We start from the raw sequence: 19,602 nt of genomic DNA on the forward strand, positions 1-19,602 counted from the left end.
GCAAGGAGGCCGGCGCTCCGGAGTTGCTTCGGAGGGGCTCTCGGGCATTCAAGGAGGGGGTGCGGTGGGGGTGGGGGGACAGCCCTACTTTACAGCGGAGGGAGCGGTGCAGACAGCCGGCTGTCTACACGGGGCTTGCCGTCCTCAGCCCTCGGGGACGGACAGGGATGTCAGAGGAGGTGGGGAGCTGCGTGCGCCCTTGTCATCAGGCCCGCGGGTGCTGGGTGGTACCCACGGAGGCGCTCGGGTCACTAGGGACGGAGCTAAGCCTGGGGTCTTCCCTGCCATCTCGGGGCATCTGGCTCCTTCGGTTTCACCGACCTCGCCTTCCCCATCGGGCCGGTGCGAAGGCTCCCTGCCTCCAGGGCGCCGGGATGGGGGGAGGGCTGGGCTGGGAGAGGCAGCGCGCACAGCCCGGCGCTCGGCGTGCGGGCATCCCCGCAGGGTTCGCGGCGGCGGCACGCGGTGGGGCTGAGCTCCCGCCCGGTGCGCAGCGCTCCCCTCCCCTCCCCCCACCCCTGCTCCAACGGGGCCTCCCGGCCGCGGCGCCCCAGGCCCGCCCCGCCTCCCCCTGCAGCCCTGGGCGCCCCGCGCTGCCCCCGGCGGCGGGCGGAGGGGCGCGCGGTGCCCGAGGACGCACGCGTCCGCGGGGCGGCTCCTCGCTCCCCCCTCCCCTCCCCTCCCTCCCTCCCCTCCCCCCCCCCTCCGTCCACTGTCCTCCCTCCTCCCCCGGCTCGGTTGCTTCATCTTCTTTGTCCGTCCTATGCACATGTTCCCGCGGGCCGGCGCCTCGTGGTCGGTCGGGGGGCCGCGTCGCAGCCTCGGCCCCCGCGCCCCCCGCGCCCCCGGGCGCATTTCCACGCCGAGAGCGCGTCGGCAGCCCCGGCGACCTGCACACGCACGGCGGGACCCACCTTCCAGTAAGTTATAGGATTTTGCCCTCCGCGTTTCTGGGAACTCGCGAGCCCCGGCCTGGCGGGCTGGGCTGGGATGCGCCTGGAGCGGGGGGGACCTGGGCGCCGGGGGGGACCCGGGGGCGGGGGGGGGTCGGATCCCCGCGTGTGCGCCTTCACCGTGCACCGGCCTCATCCCCAGATTCGAGACTGGCAGTGAGTTTGGACGTCGGTGGGGGGGCGGAGGGGGGAGGCATCCCATGGCCCGTGCATGCCTAGAGAGAATTCGGGGTCCGTGCACTTGATGGAAGGCATGTTGTGACCCAGCAGAGCTAAAAATAGCCCCTCCTCCAATCAGTACCGACTTGGGGTCGCAGCTGCGGTTGGGAGGACCCTCGGTAAGAAGCGAGAGGTCCGTGCACCCCTGTGATGCTGCCTCCATCCTCTGACCACCGGGTGATTTTCACAAGCCCACCAACTTGTTTTTGGAAACTTTCTCTGCCTTTGCATTGCATTTACAGATTGCTGGTTGCCCCCCACACCCCACCCCTTTTCATGGCAGTCCTTTCTGGATGGCTTGTTGGCTCAACTGTTTCACCCTCCCTGGACTGCCGTGCTCTTAGTTTTGCCAGTGTTGGGGGTGGGTATTGACTTTCAGGAAGGGCAGCCATGAGGCTGCATGTGTCCGGTGCCCGGATACACTGTGAATTTTTCCTGATACTTTGTAAGCGTGGAATAGTCTTCTGCTCCCTGGAGCCCCTGACTTCAGGCTCTTCAAGGAGATGAGAGGCGAGGTTGGGAGGGGGGGAGGGCGCGGGAAATCACTCGTGGGGGTTTTTAGGGAGAGGAGGGTGAAGTTTTGGTTTTCCTTTCTGGTCTTGTGTTTTCCAAAGAGAGGCTGGCAACCCCCTCTGGCCCACTTCACCACCGTGAGTCCTGCCTCCTGGAGCTGTTTAGCTGCCCGGAGGAAGCAAACCCTGGAGAAACGTGTGTTTGTGTGTGGTGGGTGGGCGGGGGCCCCAGGACGTAGGGGCTGTATCTGCTCTGCTCTTAGTCATAGGATGTTGCAGACCTATTTTGCATACTGGCGTTGACAAGTTGAGGCTTGTTCATTTGACACAGTCCTGTGGTCACAGCAAATCTCTCTAAAACTCTAGCCAGTGGAAAAGGTGGTTATGTGGATCCTCTGAACCCTGAGCGTGGAACTTCCTGAAGGATTTATTAGGAGAAAAACCTTCCTGGAGGCAGCAAAAGGACAAACAGAACGGCTGGCCGGGCCGAGCCTCGTGGCCTGGTCTCCACGACTTGAGGGGACTTACATCTGAGAGGTGAGGACGGCCTCGTGGCCTCAGCCGTGGGCAGAGAGCCCGGCCGGAATTCCTCGTGTGGGTCTGGCGATGGAAAGGCTGGGTAGGTCCGGTGCCCACCCTAATGCTGTACCCGCTGAACTCCCAGAGGGGATTTATTGTGTGGTCACGTTGCTGTTCGGCCTGCTGAAGTGTGCTGTTTATTGTTGTTGCTGCTTCACCTACTTTGTGGGCAGAGTGCTGCATAAACCGGGCTTCTCTTGAAAAGTAGACGGAATCAGCTTCTTTTTCGGATTTTCCTCTCTCTTCCTGCCCTTCCCATGCTGTCCGGTGTGCTTTTTCTGTCCATGGCTGGAGCATTTTTTAGGCCTGGAAGGAGGGAGTTCTTTTTTCTCACTTCTGAGCTATCTGACCCGCACTGGTGGTGTCTGTGATTGCTGGTCTGAAAACCCGGATGAATTCTCACCGGCCACATCCAGTCTGTCCCCTGTGCCTCAGCTTTTTTCTTTTCTTTTTTTTCTTTCTTGGATGGCAGGCAGGCAGGCTGGCCGGGCTCGGGGCCTTCTGCCGGCTTGCGATGGACACTTTTCTGGGACAGCTCAGCTCAAGAGGCTCCTGGAGGATGAGACACCCCTACTTTCGTCTTCTTTGTGTCCCTGGATTTGGTCAGCTCAATGACAAATCAGCCCTCTCCTGAAGAAGCCATGGACCCTGGATGGTTGCCCCGTCCGTATTGCCTGGCGAGGTGGCCATGGGCCTGCTGCAGGCTGCTTCCACGGTGCTTGTGTGAAGTCACATGCCCTCCTGGATGGATGCTTGGGCTTTTTATTTTGTGTTCCTTTTCACCATTGGCCGTAGACACATCACTCTCCTTGTTTTTGTTTTTCTCCTTCCCTCCTATCGCTGGTTTATAATGTCTTTAAGAGACTAGGACTCCCTCGTTCTACATCTCGCCTTTGTAGGGAGACCGGGGTCCAAGGTGGGAACAGAGCATCATTTGATGAGCCCTGTTGATGGCGTGGCTTCCGTACTCTGCTTAGGAAACCTCAGAAATTCTGGGTTTTACTGGAGGATGCTGCTCAAGATGGTCCTTTGGTAGGTGCCTCCTTGATCTCTTCTGTTTTTCTAAGTAATCTAAGCAACTAATAACTGTAGTAATAATAATTGTAATAATAAAATGATAGTGGTTCCTGTAATAACAGGAAGTTGTATATCATGCCAAGTATGTTCTTTGCATTTTTATGCCCCTTACAACCTCACCAGGCAATTATTATAAAATGTCTAGCAATGATGAGGTTCTTACCATGGGCCAGTGTCAGTTTTAAATGCTTTAAATGTATCATCTTATTTAACCTCCCAATAATCATATAAAATAGAATTATTATTATTATTACTAATATTATCTTATTTAACCTCCCAATAATCATATAAAATAGGATTATTATTATTATTACTACCAGTATTTTGCAGATGAAGAACCCACAGCTCAGAGGGTTTGAAAATATCCCCTCAGGTCACACAGTTGGGGAGCAACACAACCATCACGATTTGGCCCAGGGCCTGCTCTCAGAAGTCAGAGAGCAGTGAAATTAAAAATAAGCAAGGGATGCTTGTTGGCCTGGAACAGGAGGACTCAGGCAGGATAGAAACCCTAACATCATGTACAAAGGCACCACTTGCTCGGGCTGCCTGCCTCTTCCGCCCTGGGGAAGCAGGCTGTACCTAGTGGGGCCAAGGAGTCTCAGAAAGACCTTCAGTGTCTGGAAAGCTCCGGGGAACAAAGCCCCTGGGGTCCGGGCAGGAGCCTCAGACATGGTTCAGAAACTCTCAGGATTTGTTAAGTGCCACATCCAGGCACCCTGCCTGACTTTGTGACCAGCATTTAATTACTATCAACTCCACAGCAGATGGGAGATGGAGCTCTTTTAGCAAATGATCACATCTTCCCTTCCCTCACATTCTTGCAACTACTCAGAGTCCCTGCCTTTATCCTGAGTGCGTGTAGCTCCTGTAGCTACTGAACCTACCCATAGAAGATTGTGGTGGCCCCTCTCTCAACCCCACCAGTAAAAACAGTAACAGTATGGGTCATAAAACACAAGCCTTACTTATATTCACGAGGCCAAAATGGTCTCAGTCATTTTTATTGGACGAATTCTGAGTTGTCTTTCCCTTGTTTTCTCTTCCTCTTTTTGGGGAGTAAAGGTAGAGTGTGTTGTTTTGCTGGTGTCTGGCGGGTCATCTGAGCCCCAGGATTACTTGTTCACCTGCCTCTTTTTCCCTTGCTGACCATGGGCTGCTTGAGAGCAGTGGAGGGCGGGGTGGGGAGGGGCAGGTGGGCATCTTCACCTGTCTGCTGGCTAACACAGCCCTGGTGCTTAGTTGAATTAGGCGGCTATTCAAGGAAACAAGCAGCCCCCAGTCTACAGTCGCTGTCTTAGAGATGATACACTCCAACGTGGTGGGAAGTGGAGGGTTTGCCCTGCTGGACACTGAAGAAAGAGAAGGAAACCAGCTAGCAGCAGGAGGCATCTGGGGACGGTTAAGACGTAGTAGTACAGATCAGGGTTATTTTGGGGCAAGTTACTTCACCTCTGTAAGCCTCAGTTTTGTTATCTATAAAATGGGGATGATACAACACCAGCTTCACAAGTTGCTGTGAGGAGGAAGTAGGGGATGAAGAGCAGGCATTCAGCAGAGTGCCTGGGCTCATAGTAAACCCTCAAAAAAAGTTAGCTAATATTACTGCTACAATTACTGGGTTTTATTACTTCCTGTGGCTGCTTGGAGTAGTGGTTTCTGAATACATTTTAATGTATTTAATGTTACAAAGAGATCAGCCATCAGGGAAGCTGCAGGGCAGTCTGTGAAAGGACAGGGATGGGAGGTGCCCCTCAGGCCTCAGCCTGTATTTGCAGGTTACTTAACCTCTCAGCTTGCTATGCAGGGAGAATGGTTTTTCCCTCTCAGGGATGGTGCAGAGCACTTAGCACAGAGGAAGTAAGCTCTCGAAGAAGACAGAAGAGCAGTTGTCATTATTTATTATTCTTTAGGACACCCTTTTCCTGGTAGCTTTGCTACTCTGCGCAAGATTGATTGATCCCATCCATTCATTCATTTGCTGAGCAGTGTGCCAGGCACTGTTCTAGCTGCCAGAGATCCAGCAGGGAAAGAAAGAGACAAAAATCTCTGCCTTTCTATAGTGTCCTTTCTAGTCCAAGCCATGCAGCGGGGGCAGGGTGGTCCTCAGAGGGCGATGTGGAATGGATGGAGGCAGTGCAGGCCGACACTGCACCCCCTCTGTGTGGAGTGGTCCTGGCCCCGCCGTGCCATTGGGCACAAGGTGCTTAGCACCAGGCCTGGCATGTGGTAGTTGTTATATAAGTTGTAGTTGCTATATTTGTATTATCCCATTTACCCTCCTGAGATTTTTCTCCGTGGCACTGGTTATGGGCTGAATGTGTCCTTCCAAAATTCATATGTTGAGATTCTGACCCCCAGTGTCATGGTGCTTGGAGGTAGGGCCTTTTGGAGGTGATTAGGGATAGATGAGGTAGGGTAGAGGGCCGGTCCTCATGATGGGGTTACTACATTCATAAGAAGCTACGCCAGAGAACTTTCTTCCTCTCTCTGTGTGAGGACACAGCGAGAGGGTGACTTTGTAAGCCAAGAAAAGAGCTCTCAGCAGAAGCCAGTTGTGTCAGAACCACGATCTTGGACTTCCTAGCTTCCAGAACTGTGAGAAATGAATTTCTATTGTTTAAGCTGCTCAGTCCATAGTGTTTTGTTATGGCAGACCAAGCAAACAAAGACAGTACCTCTCCTTGCCGAATATACCCTATAGGTGTCCTCTCTCAATAAATCATAAATTCTGTAAGGTTGAGGGCTTGTAGCCATTCATTTTCGTTAATCGAGCAAATAGTGACTGCATGCCTACTCTGTGCCAAGCAACTAGGTGGCAGAGATGCAGAAAGGGACAAAAAGAGGATTTCTGTGCATATATGGTGCTTGCATTACAGCTGAGAGAGACAGAGAAAGAACAATAGGTAGACGTAAGAACTAAGGATGTGGGATCCCTGGGTGGCGCAGCGGTTTGGCGCCTGCCTTTGGCCCAGGGCGCGATCCTGGAGACCCGGGATCGAATCCCACATCGGGCTTCCGGTGCATGGAGCCTGCTTCTCCCTCTGCTTATGTCTCTGCCTCTCTCTCTTTCTCTCTCTGTGACTATCATAAATAAATAAAATTAAAAAAAAAAAAGAACTAAGGATGTTACTAGTGTTTTAGAGGGTAACACGTTCTATAGGAGCTGGTCGAGCAGGTGAGTGTCTGGAGGGCTGGGGTGGGCTGCAGGGTTAAGTTGGCTGGTCAGGGCTGCTTCTGTTGAGAGGCAGACATTGGAGCAGCCTTGAAGGAAGTGAAGGAGGTTAGTCTAGAGGAGGCTGTTCCTGGCTTTGGGGAGAGCCGGGATAGAGGCTGGGAGCAGTGGTGAGTCTGTGAGATGGAGGAGCAGCACGAAGAATGAACTGGAGCAGTGGTGTGAGCAAGGCGGACAGAGGCAGGAGATGCCAGGGCAGCCTGCAGTGGATGTTCACATTCACAGGCCTTTCCTAAGATTGTGTGGGTTTTTTTTTTTTAATTATTATTTATTTATTTTTTAATTTAGGGGTAATTGACCTACAGCGTCCTTAGTTTCAGGTGTATATCACCCTGGGTTCTGTATTTGTAGGCACAGTGAGCTGAGCCCTGCAGCAAGTCGAGTTCACCTCTGTCACCTTACATAGTGATTTGTCTTCTATTCTGTAAAATGCGGAACTATTCTTTTTTTTTTTTTTTTTTTAAAGATTTTATTTATTTATTCATGAGATACACAGAGAGAAAGAGAGGCGGAGACAGAGGCAGAGGGAGAAGCAGGCTCTATGCGGGGAGCCCGATGTGGAACTTGATCCTGAGTGTCCAGGATCAGGCCCTGGGCTGAAGGCGGTGCTAAACCGCGGAGCCACCTACCTATTTGGGGTTTTATCGAAAACTGATTGGGTGTGATTTAGTGTTTGAAATGATCCGTCTGTCTGCTGTGGTGAAAAGGGCCTAAATCAGAGTCAGAAGCCAGGGCACCAGGTGCAAATGAGCAAGTATCACAGGCCCTTGGTCCAGGCTGTTGGTGATGGACATGCGTACAAGTGATGAGCTTCTGGACTGTTCACTGCTCTGTCCCAAGCACCTAAAACTGTACTGGCTCATGTCGTGGCCACCAGCCCTTACTTATATGGCCACTGAACACTTGAAAGTGGGGAGTCTGAATGGAGATGTCATGCATGTGGAAAATACACATCAATTTTAAAGACTTAGTACAAAAAAAGAATGTAAAGTATCTCACTAAAGAATTCTTGAAAGTTGACTGTATATTGAAATGATATTTTGGATATATTGGCTTAAATACATTATCGAAATTAATTTCTTCTGTTTCTTTAAACTTTTTAAAAACGTGGCTACTAGAAAATCTGAAAGTACACGTGGCTTGTGTTCTGTTCTGTTTGTGTGCAACAAGGCAGCTCTAAAACGGTGCCTGGGACGTGGTAGGCATTCAGGAATGGAATGAGCGAGTGGGTGAGTGAGCGAGCGCAGGCACAGGGGGTAGTGAATAAGAAACCACCCAGTCTGGAAGAAGTTCTCCATGTAGGAGAGAGGCAGATCTCTGATGATACCTGCTAGGAGGTTGAGGGCGACGTATTGAAATGGAGGCAGCTGGGTATGTGGCAGCTGAATCTTCCAGTCCCTACCTGAGCGGGAAGAGGGGTGAGGGGTCTCTGGTCTCAGCAAGGGCCTGGAAGACAGGGACCTGAGAGGGTAGGCTCCTGTGTGTCAGGAGGAATGATGGCAAGAAGCTGGGGCACTCTCAAAAGCCTTAAATGACCAGGCACAAGTGGATGTAAATGGGTCCTGCAAACTCTGGTTACTTTCCAAGGATTGCAACCGAGGAGTAGTTTTCCAGACTCCACATTTAAAGTGGTGACAAATGCACTTGGAGGGGGCGGTTTTAGAACAGAAGTACCTGAGTTGGAGATTACAGGCCCTTGGTGGACGGAACTGATGGAAAATTTAGCTTTCTTCATGTGAAAGGAATGGGAGCTTATCTTTGAAAATCTGGGAAAAAATCCATAAAAGTTAAATATGGTTTCTTGAGTTACATATGGTCACTGTTTTGTCTTTATTGCTGAGGTTGTCATTCGGTGTCTGTGGTCGCATCCTGACTTGTCTTGGTTACCATTAGGTAGTGGGCATTCCTGAATGTTCTTGTGTACTTTATTTTTATTGCATAGATAACATTTCTATTCAGTGACTGTTTCAATGCTCACTGAATCATTTGTCTCATTTGGATGCGCAGCTCCACAATAGACTGTTTTTTGTATATATCAAGTTTTTTATTTTTCAGTTAAAACTTTTTTTTTTGTAAATCCTCGGATTTAGGATTGTTACTTCATAGTGTCTCAATATTTAAAAATTTTTGAGTAACTTTCAGGGCTCATGAGATTGGCCCTGAAGCCACATTTGCCGTTTTCTGGTGAGAGGTGTGATGTGTGTTGCTGTCAGTGGTGCAGTGATACCTGATAGGTCATTAACATTTATGCATAATGTGTATTACATGCTAGACGCATGTTTATATGCATCATAGACACTTTTAAAAAAAAGATTTTATTTATTTATTCATGAGAGACAGACAGAGATGCAGAGACACAGGCAGAGGGAGAAGCAGGCTCCCTGTAGGGAGCCCAATTCGGGACTCGATCCCAGGACTCCATCTCAGGATCATGACCTGAGCCAAAGGCAGACGCTCAACCACTGAGCCACCCAGATGCCCTTGCATCATAGGCACTTGTATTAGATTTTTCTTTACTTTCATTTATTCAGCAGATGTTTGTGGAATGCCTTTTGTGTAGTGAGCATTGTTCTAGGCCTTGGGTATTCAGTAGTGATCAACAGATACGGTACCAGTTTTCACAGAGTTTATTATGTCATGGGGGACACACAGAAAGAAGCAAACGTACAAAAAAAGCCCATTATTGTAAGGAATATGAAAGACTATGAATAGAATAATGGGAGAGGATAGTTTATGCAGGATGAAAGGGTCAATACTGAAATCCCGCGTTGCAGTGAGACATGAAGACCCAGGACAAGTTCACCAGAGAAGGAGCAGAGCACACGTGAAAAGGGAAGAATTGACAAATGTGACTAGATATTAAAGAAGAAAGCACATCTGAGCACAAGAAGCTGTTATAATGAGGATAGAGAGTTCCCCCAAGTCAATAGCTAAAAGCCAAACAACCTCATAGTAAAGTAGGTAAAGGATAGGAACAAGCAGCTCTCAAAGGAAGAAAGAGTGAAGAGTATGAGTCCTGAAGCTCCCTGATAAGGTCGAGCCCTCCTCTCACTCAGGTCTGACGTCTATACAGCAGATCCCCTCTTTTTTCAGTGTACAACCCGAGGCATTTTCATCAACACACAACAGCTATGTAACACTGCTGTGTAAGCCTCACCATCAAGATACAGACCATTGCCATCGCCCCCAGACTTCCCTCCTGTCCCTTGTAGTCGGCCAGCTTCCCCAGGCCCCAGCTGCTGACAACCAGTCATTTGTTCCCTGACCTTACAGTTTTGCCTTTTTCATGTAAACGGCATTATCTAGCATGTAGCACCCGAGTCTGGTTTTTTTCTCACTTAGCCGAATGCATGGGAGATTGGTTCCCGATGCTTCGCTTCGTGGATCAGCGGTTCGGTTGAGGTTGCTGTTCTGTTCCATGGATATGCCACTGGTTCAGTTCACATCCTCCGGTTGAAGCGCATTTGTGTTGTGTCCAGGGGGTACATTTTTCATGTTTTAAAATGTGCCCAAGATAGGAAGTCTGACTCAGATCTTGGCGGGACAGTGTGGCACAGGATCCCCTGACTCGGCTAGCGACCGTGTGAAGTCACCTGCGAGACCTGTTGGCAGCGTGCGGTAAAATCGAAAAAGTGTGCAGCCCCACTCCTCCATCAGTCTGAGAATTCACAGCTCATGCTCTCTGTTACTCAAGGATACTTTAATTTAATTTTATTTTTTTAAGATTTTTATTTATTCACGAGACAGAGAGAGAGAGAGAGAGAGAGAGAGAGGCGTAGAGACACAGGCAGAGGGAGAGGGAGAAGCAGGCCTCATGCAGGGAGCCTGACATGGGACTCGATCCCGGGTCTCCAGGATCAGGCCCTGGGCTGAAGGCAGCACTAAACTGCTGAGCCACCTGGGCTGCTCTCAAGGATACTTTTAGAGATGGATGCTGAGTGTCTAAAGAATGGGTTAGAAGGATTTAGATCAAAGTCACTATTGTCATCTTAGGAGGAAGGAGGGGAGGGGGCTTTTGGTGAGGGTCAAAAGGCTACTTTAACTTTATTTTTAGTGCTTTCTGAAAGCATAAATAATATAGACTTGCAAAATGCTTCCTGGAGGAGGTGACCCTTAAAGCTGAGTCATAAAGCGTAAGTAGGAGTTAGTTCGGAGAGGAAGTGGGGAAAGGGAGCGACACCCGTCCCATGTCCCCAGCTGGCTGCTTCTCTCCCTGTTTGTGAGCCGTGACTGTTAGAAATGAATCTGCAGACGCCAATCCTCTGGAAGAATCCAATCATCGCTAACCCTTCAGGGATCTCTCAAGCCCCGTATCTACTAGCTGCCTCTGACCGGACAAGCCATGCTTCTGACCCATGCCCCTGGCGTCCTATGGAACAGACAGCATCAGCCTGTAGACTGGGGTTGGTGGGGGCTGCGTTCTTGCCCGGCCCCACCGTTCACATCCTCTGGGCTGTTCAGCGGCTACTCACTGCAGGCCTTTTATGCAGCAGGTACTCCAACCAAAAATGAGAAGGCGTTATGAACTTTCAGTCTTGGAGTTTCAGGATCTGGTTTGCCCGCTGAAATGCACGCTCTGGCCAGGGCAGGAGGAAGCACCCAGACAGGTAGGACAGGCTGCAGGAGGTGGGAGCTCCCAGGAGGCCGTTCTGGCGTTGTGATGTCAGCTGTTAGCGCTGGACCAGAGGCGAGATGGTTGCATAACCAGGGTCAAGGATTCAGGAATCCTTCGGGTATAAAACCTCATTGTACCGTCTGAGTTGTGTCTGCCCAGACACTCTCCGTGTGCTAGTTACTGAAGGAGTGATTTCCCCTTTCCTTCGTCATCCCTTGCTTGTTTAAAAACCCTTTGCTTTTCCTTTTCAACAAATGACTATGCAGGGAATGCCCTTCTGATTGAGAAAGCATGTATGGAATGTCCAGAGAGATGATAGGGAGAGGATAGTGCCTTTGGCTCTGGAAGGATGGAGGAGGCTCAGGCCAGGGGGCAGCCTCCAAGCTGCTCCTCCCAGGTGCTCTGGGGGAGAAGGTGGCCCTGTAATGGGGCAGGGGTGGCGGGGACAACGGGAAACACAGCCTGTGGGGGTGAGGCCCCAGGTCCCCACGCTGCTGTCCTCTGAGACAAATCTGGCCAGGACAGACTGGCCTTTGCCTCGTGGGTTTTTTATGGACCAGATGCACTGATGTGTTTTATAAGAAGCGATGCTCCACAAGGATAGGAGATCTCTTTGTCTCTAAGTGGGAAGATCCGCTGAAGTGATCCCAAGACTGCCTCCAGCCCTGGTTGGATGAATCATTACTTAAGTGTGACTATGGAATCACCCCCGTCAGAGTGAATGCCGCAAGGGGCCTCCATCTGCTCCAGCTGCTGTCCCATAAATTACTGGGGACTTTGCACACAGAGGACCTTTTGTTTTTTTCCTATTACCTTTTGAAAAATGGGAAAAGCCAATCATCCTGCAAGAGGGCACAGTCTCAGCTACATTAGCTGGAACGTTCTTCAGAGACTCCGCGCCCAGGACACCACGTGTGGACAGATCCCTCCGAAATGGCACGCTGATCTCATCCCTGCCCCTGTTCGAGACCGTCCATAGCTCCTTATCGCTGCGTGATAAAGTCCAAGTGCCTCAGCTTGTTTGGAAGGCCGCTGGCTGCCTCTTCAGTCCCACATGGAACCCTTCCAGCTCTGCTCTCCATGCAGAAGTCCTTTCTGTCTCCAAAATAAACACACACGTGGGGCAGATGTGGCCGGCAGTTTGCATTGGCCGCGGTGGCTCTCCCGTCGCACCAGCAGACGTGCTGTGCTTTCCTGTGCCCCTAGCGCCCAACGGGGACCTGGACGTGCCACTGTGGGTGCTCCCTGCTTAAATCCTTATGGACTCAAATGCCATAAGTGGGCCAGCCCTTTCCTGAAGATAAGGGATTCCCATTTCTTCCCATCGAACAGTTTGCCCGGGGTGTTCTGAATTGCTTCTTCAGACCCTTACGTACTTTTGTGATGGGCTGCGTGTGCCTGGAAAAGTAATTGCTCCTTAGATTCTAGACTGTGCCTTCCCTTTTCCTGTTCCCTCTCTGCCTCAACACATGTTGGCTTTGCTTCCCACCCCCCGAGGAAGCCAGTCCTTTTGTATCCTGCTGGATGGGAACTTGCGGTGGTGTTGTTGGGCTGTTCCTGGGCAGAGGTGTTGATGGGTTCCCGGCAGCTCCCGTGGGTGAGTCACCGCTGGTGGCCATCAGGGGAACACGCGTGGTTTTGGGATTCCTCTGCATTTGCAGTGAGCGATCATAGCAGAGTTGCTCAGAGAAACAAACAGCCACCACGGAGAGAAAAGCCCCACCCCACTTTGTACAGCTTTCCCTGTCTTATCTTCATGAGCTCGGTGCAGGAAAAATTCATTAAGGACCTGGTTGGAAACTACGCACACCTCCAGGAGGGGTCACAGAGGAAGAACCATGGATTTTACAGTGTGAAAGAGCCAGTCCTTGTCTTTGAGAGATCTCGACAGAGTGAGAGCAAAAGCGCTGTCACTATGATGCAGCATTAATTCCTTACGATGCAGCATCATGGTATTTATTTAGTATTATCCATCGCTCTATGGAAATGCCACGCAGCACGTAGCTCCTAAGCCCTGACTGAGTACCAGTGTTAACTTTTCAGGGCACCTGGGTGGCTCAGTTGGTTAAGCGTCTGACTTTGGCTCAGGTCATGATCCCAGTGTCCTGGGATCGAGCCCCGTGTCCGGCTGGGCTCCCTGCTCAGCAGGCAGTCTGCTTGTCCCTCCCCCTCTGCCTCTGCCTTCTGCTCATTCGCTCTCGCTCACTCACTCTCTCTTGCTCACTCTCTGAAATAAATAATTGAAATCTTAAAAAAAAAAAAAAAAGCACTTTTCCCACATGAATTCGTGGGAATTCATGTAGTAAGTGTAGTAAGTGTGAACTAATTCCGCGTGTAAATTGCACTTGAACAGCTGCACTCAGGCCCCCAGCGTTTGCCATGTCTCAGGTGCAGGTGCTGTGCTGGGTTTGCAGCTCTGCCATTGAAAAGGGCTTGGGGATCCCTCTGAGACCCTCCCCACGGAGTGAGTCCAGTGCAGGAAGACACACACATAGGATTTCGCACGTCGACAGCACCGTGGTGAGATAGTGGTTCTCAGGGGTGAAAATGAGGATGCTGGAGTCCAGGAAGCCAGGCACCTGAGCACAAAAGAAGGCTTAGGAGAGCAGGTGATGTAGGTGGGTCTCCAGGGATAGGATGGCTGAGATCTGGTTGGTTGGGAAGGCTGGGGTCAGGGACAGGGCTGGTGGGGTGGAGCGGAGTAGGTGGAGATGGGTTTGCCTGTGATAGGAGGGCCATGAAGAAAGAGTCTTTGTTTCTTATCTCTGAGTGGGAACATGAATTCCTTCCTCTGGCTGATGGTGAGGATCTGTAGTAATCATAGTATGTTACCCACAAGAGCTGGGCCCACTGTGTGAAGGGCACAGCGCCACCTACTTCACTTGCATGACCCCATGTATTATTCAGCATTACCTTGTATATGGCAACCATTATCAACCCCATTTTCCGGATGGGACAAACTGAGGCTCAGAGGAGTTAGCTGACTTGCCCAGGTTCACACAACTCTTAAAAGGTGGATTGGAATCCAGGTCAGAGTGTGGACGCTGGGTTTGGAATCAACCCGTTAACTCCAGATTCCCAGGAAATTAAAAAAAAAATGAATCTTTTTTCCCTAGATGGAAGTTTCTCGTTATTCCCATCCTTGTTTTCTGATCCCCTGTCTTCTGCAGTATTGCAAAAGGGCAGGATAGTTTTGGTTTCGGCTACATATTTTAGTTATCAGGACCCCAGGTCTCTGGTTCTGAATGAGACAATCTCTAGATAAAGATTGAGAGAGAAAAGGGAAGAATTGAAGTTGTAGCTGTCCTAGGTGATGTGGATTGCAGGCACAGGGCTTCCAGGTATTGTTTTTTCTGTGTCATAAACCTGTTTTAATTATAAATAAGACTTGGTGGCAGTGAGGGAGGGGGCTTGATGGGCACATTGATAAAGCACCAACGGAGAGGAAACTCTTGGGTGTCTGGCTCAGCCCTCTCCTCCCTCACTCTCCCTCTGATTTCTGAGCAAGAAAACAGGGTGCAACCTCCCATTGCCCTTCTGGTGACACTTGTAAGTGCCGCTCCATACCCAGCTCAGCTTCGGGCAGCATGGGGCAGCAGTGACAACATCCAGTGGGCCTTCCCTTTATGTTCCTGGCCTCGTGTCTGTCTCTGTTTCCCCAGATCCTAACTCTAGACTGTCTGGTTTGAACCTCAGCTCTGCCTCGAAGTAGCTGCGTGACCTTCACATCTCTGGGCTGAGTTTCTTTCTCTGTAAAAGGTGACACAGGAGGAAACTGAGTTCTGTTGAACAGATTTAGGGCGTGCCTCTTACCTTCCAGGCACCACATCTGAAGCTCTGGGAACTCACAGGCTCTCCCAGAGGTGGTGGGGGACCTGCCCTCCAGCTGGCACATCTGGGGGGTGGAGTGGGGAGGCAGAGAGGAAGTGGATGCAGGCCTGCTGCATATCTTACTTCTCACTCCTTAAACCCAATGTGAACAGGATGGGGAACGGACAGCAGGATTCTGAGCCCTGCAAAGAGGAAATGATTTTTGCACTGTCTCTTCTGCGTTGCTAGTTTTCCTGGTGGGAAGGGGACCTGGTAGTTGAGGGGAAGCTCTCTTGCTGATAAGACCTCCATGCCACCCTCTCCCCCCCCCAAAAAAAAAAGAGTTTCTGGTGTTTGATTGAGGGGGAGTCGGGGCTGAGCAGGTGAGGATGCCTGGGCCACCTCTGCACCTGTCTGGAATCCAAGAGTCTGCCCAGTTGTGTCAGTGGTGGTGGCGGTGGCTGTGGTGGTGGTGGGGTGTCGGGGTCACAGTGAGTGAGCTGTTCTTGTCTCCCGTCTCTGTTTCTTCCCCTTTTTGTGAGGGGCTGGATTGAGTCTTGAACATCTTTTGCAATGTGCTGGGCCCTCACTCTTCTGTTTTGAGCTCCTGCTGCATGATGTACTCTGCTCCACCCGTGAGCTTGGAGTTACTCAATCTTTGTAAGCAGACCCTCCGGTGAAGCTGAGGTGATCATCATCCTTGCTGACAAATGTGGGGGGATTGAGGCGTAGTTTAGTTTTAGGCTTTTAATTATTATTATTTTTTTAAATTTTTATTTACTTATGATAGTCACACAGAGAATGAGAGAGAGGCAGAGACATAGGCAGAGGGAGAAGCAGGCTCCATGCACCGGGAGCCTGACGTGGGATTTGATCCCGGGTATCCAGGATCGCGCCCTGGGCCAAAGGCAGGCCCTAAACCGCTGCGCCACCCAGGGATCCCTAGGCTTTTAATTATTAAATTAAAAAATTTTTTTATTGAGGTGAAATACTCATGATGAAATTTACCATTTTAATCATTTTTAAGAGTCCAATTCGGTGGCATTAGCACTTTTGCTTTGTTTTGCAGCCGTAAATCTCCGGAGCTGCTTCATCTTCCCAAACTGAAGCTCTGTCCCCATTAAACACTAACTCCTGATTGCTCCTCCCTCCAGCCCCTGGCAACCACTTTCTATCTCTGCAAATTTGACTAGTCCAGGTACCTCCCATCAGTGGAATCAGACAGTAGTTGCCCTTCGGTGACTGGCTTATCTCACTTGTCCTCCGTGTCCATCCCTGTTGGAGCACTGTTGGAATTCCCTTCTTTCTGAAGGCTGAATGATTTTCTGTTGTACGTGTACACCATGTTTTGTTTATCTGTTCGTCTGTTGATGGACATTTGGGTTGCTTCCACTGTTTGGCTATTGTGAATTATGCTTCTGTGGACGTGGATGTAGAGGTATTGCTGGGTCATGTGATGATTTCTGTGTTTAATTTACGGGGGAGACTGCTATGCTGTTTTCCATAGCTGCTCCATATCCTCACCAACAGATATTATATAAATACATATATATATACATACATGTATATACCATGTATATGTATACATAGTAGCCATCCTAGTCAGTATGAAATGATAGCTCACAGTGAGTTTGATTTGCATTTCACTAAATGACTGGTGGTGTTGAGCATCTTCTCATGTGCTTATTGACCACTTCTAGATCTGAGGAGAAATGTTTGTTGTTGCTGTTGAATTGTAGGAGTTCTTTTTTTTTAAAAAGTATTTGATTTATTTATTCATGAGAGACAGAGAGAGAGAGAGAGAGAGAGAGAGAGAGGCAGAGACACAGGCAGAGGGAGAAGCAGGCTCCACGCAGGGAGCCCGATGTGGGACTCGATCCTGGGACTCCAGGATCATGCCCTCAGCTGAAGGCAGACGCTAAACCGCTGAGCCACCCAGGTGTCCTGAATTGTAGGAGTTCTTTATATATTCTGGATATTAATCCCTTTTCAGGCATACAATTTACAAATACTTTCTCCCATTCTGTGAGTTGTTTCTTCACTCCCTTGAAAGCATCCTTGGATGCATAAGGGTTTTTAATTTTGACAAAGTCCAACTTAGCTGTTTTTTTTTTTTTTTTTCTTTTGTTGCCTATGGTTTTGGCATGAAATACAGAAATTGTACAAAATTCAGCCATGGTCATCCAGCCAGAAATGACAGAGTGCACATTTGCAGGTCAGGTCTTGTGCAGACAGGTCTTGCATATTTGCAGCACTGCCCTGAGTCTTCATCCTTTGGATTCCAGTGGTCAGTGTTTACCTCGTCGGTGTCTCAGTTCAGCCTTCTTGTGCGTTATCTTGGTCATGCCCTCAGAGTTCTAGCAGGTGGATGTTCTTACTGAACATCCCTCCAGAGTTGAGGGAAGCACCCAGGTTTCTGGTGAAGATTGGGTGAGGGCAGGTACTTGCTAATGTAGCAGTAATGGCCTAGCAGCAGTCATGGTTCATCTACCCTGGACCTATCAAAGTCCTGTCCAAGAGTTGTTTTTCTTGCAGAATAAATGACTAGCAAATGTTTTTGGTAACAAACATTTTTGGTGACAGAATGGATGAGCAGATTTCATGTAGCTTCTATAGTCTGTTATACTCTTTTGGTGTCTCCAAAAGAAATGGGGGTCATTTATAGGCCAGTCATGGGACATGGTAGTAACTGGACACCTGTGAACCGGCCCCTTGCTTAGGAGCAGAATATGACCAATGAGCACTGACTCTACCGGTGTCTTTTTTCTGGTCTCTTCTACCCCTACTCCTCAGTGCTCTCCTCTAGAAAGAACCATGATCTTGGATTTGGGAGTTTGTTATACCTTTGCTTAAACTGTTTTCACCGTATACAGGAGTATGCCTAAATACTATTTTCTTTCTTTTGAATTTAAATTCATTTAGCCAACATATAGTATATCCTTAGTTTCAGATGTAGAGTTGGGTGATTCATCAGTTGCATATATCACACCCAGTGCTCATCACATCATGTGCCCTCCTTGATGCCCATCACCCAGTTAACCCATCTCCCACCTCCTCCCCTCCAGCAACTCTCAGTTCGTTTCCTATGACTAAGAGTCCTCGTGGTTTATTCTCCCTCTCTGATGACTTCCTACACTATTTTCTTTTCTTCCTTTTGAGCTTTACAGAAGTTCCATGCTCTAGGCAGTGTACTTGGCCACCCAGTTTCACAGTGATAAGTCCATGTTGGTGCATATCATCATCGTGGTCTATTTCTCACCGTGGTAATCTCCTCCACTCTGTGAACAGACCACAGTTTATTTATTCATTCTCCAAGGGCATGTGAATTGTTGGCATTTGTTTTGTTTTGTTGTTGCTTTTTCCCCCACACACAAACTGTGCTGCTGGGCATCCTCTTGTATGCCTGCTTACGTAAGGCACAGGGTCAGAGTTTGTGTTTAGGGTGCTGGGACCCAGAGCTGCTTTGGGATTGTCCCAGGATCATACACTCTCAAAGTTGGAAGGGACTTCTTTGGCCAAGTAGTTCACCTTCACTGGTAATCTAAAAGTAAGTGTTCTTGGTGTGGTGGTTAAAGAGCTCAGTTCCTGGAATTGGGTGGCCACCGCTCCTCCCCTGCCTTTGCCTCGTTCTGTTACTTCATCCATTGTGCAGTGGCCTTAACTTTTCCCTGCCTCAGTTTCCTCCGCTGTGAACCGAGGGTCAAAGTCTGGGTCATGGCGAGGTTGAAATGTGATCATGCACGACGAACTCAGGGCTAGAGCGATAATAAGCACCGAGCAAGTGCGCCCACGGTTGCCGTTGGCTTTCGTTGGTGCTTAAAGATCCCTTGCAGCTGTCCCAGACTGATGTTGAGGCAGAAGCGGATGCCCAGAGAGAGGCGGTGACTCAGACAAGGTCACACAGTGGCAGCGGTGGGATTGGCATTCTGGAAACAGCCTCTGACCTGTATAATTTTCCTTCATCGTGGGTATGGGACTCCAGGCCCGTCCACAGTGCTGCTGGACCGCTGCTCTCTGCCGGGTTATCTTGACCTGCCCACGTGGGACTTACCCTCTTTCCAGACTTCCTGCGACCTCTGTGCTTGGAATGCAGAAATGCAGCAATGCAGCGTGACTCCTGCAGTGGAGCTGTGGTTCTGATGGCCCCAGGGGCTTCCATACCCCCAGCCAGGATAAGCCTTTCAGAAACTGATACACTGATTGCAGTCTAATAGAATGGGCTCCCCAGAGGCCCCACCCCACCCTGCTGGATGCCTCCCTGAAGAACAAATAGCCTCCTAATTCCTCTGCTCCTCCCTGCCTCACATTCCAGCCTTGAGGCCCAAATCCTGGGTGGAGGGCAGGAAGATCCCTCTTCTAGGAGAAGGAACCCGGTTGATCGACAAGATTGATTCATTCATTTATCCTGTCAGGCCCAGAGCCTGGGCTTCTTACTACTGGGGATTGGCCTGGCATTTTGAATTATTCTGTTACCTGGTGGCAGAAAAGGAAAAGCCATAATTGTTTCTATGTATTAGGAACATGGAAAAGCGTACAAAGCATAATGGATCAGAATGAGGACTTCTATTGGCTCAGTGGAGGTTTGAGCCCTGCCTCTGCCTT

General features: G+C 49.9%; 1 long non-coding RNA gene across 25 annotated transcripts in view; it reads left to right on the forward strand.

Moving 5' to 3' along the window:
• The first annotated feature begins 798 nt into the window (after positions 1-798).
• LOC102151812 overlaps positions 799-19,602 on the forward strand; it is a 237,951-nt gene continuing 219,147 nt past the window's right edge. For 23 of the 25 annotated variants that reach the window (XR_005368676.1, XR_005368657.1, XR_005368655.1 and 20 more), the window contains exon 1: positions 799-920. This is a non-coding gene — a long non-coding RNA (uncharacterized LOC102151812). Of the gene's footprint in view, positions 921-1,979; positions 2,222-2,243; positions 3,296-19,602 lie in introns of those variants that run through there. The other 2 variants (XR_005368662.1, XR_005368663.1) reach the window with 2 other exon arrangements.

This window comes from Canis lupus, chromosome 13, assembly GCF_011100685.1.
Source record: "Canis lupus familiaris isolate Mischka breed German Shepherd chromosome 13, alternate assembly UU_Cfam_GSD_1.0, whole genome shotgun sequence".
NCBI classification, from domain to species: domain Eukaryota; kingdom Metazoa; phylum Chordata; class Mammalia; order Carnivora; family Canidae; genus Canis; species Canis lupus.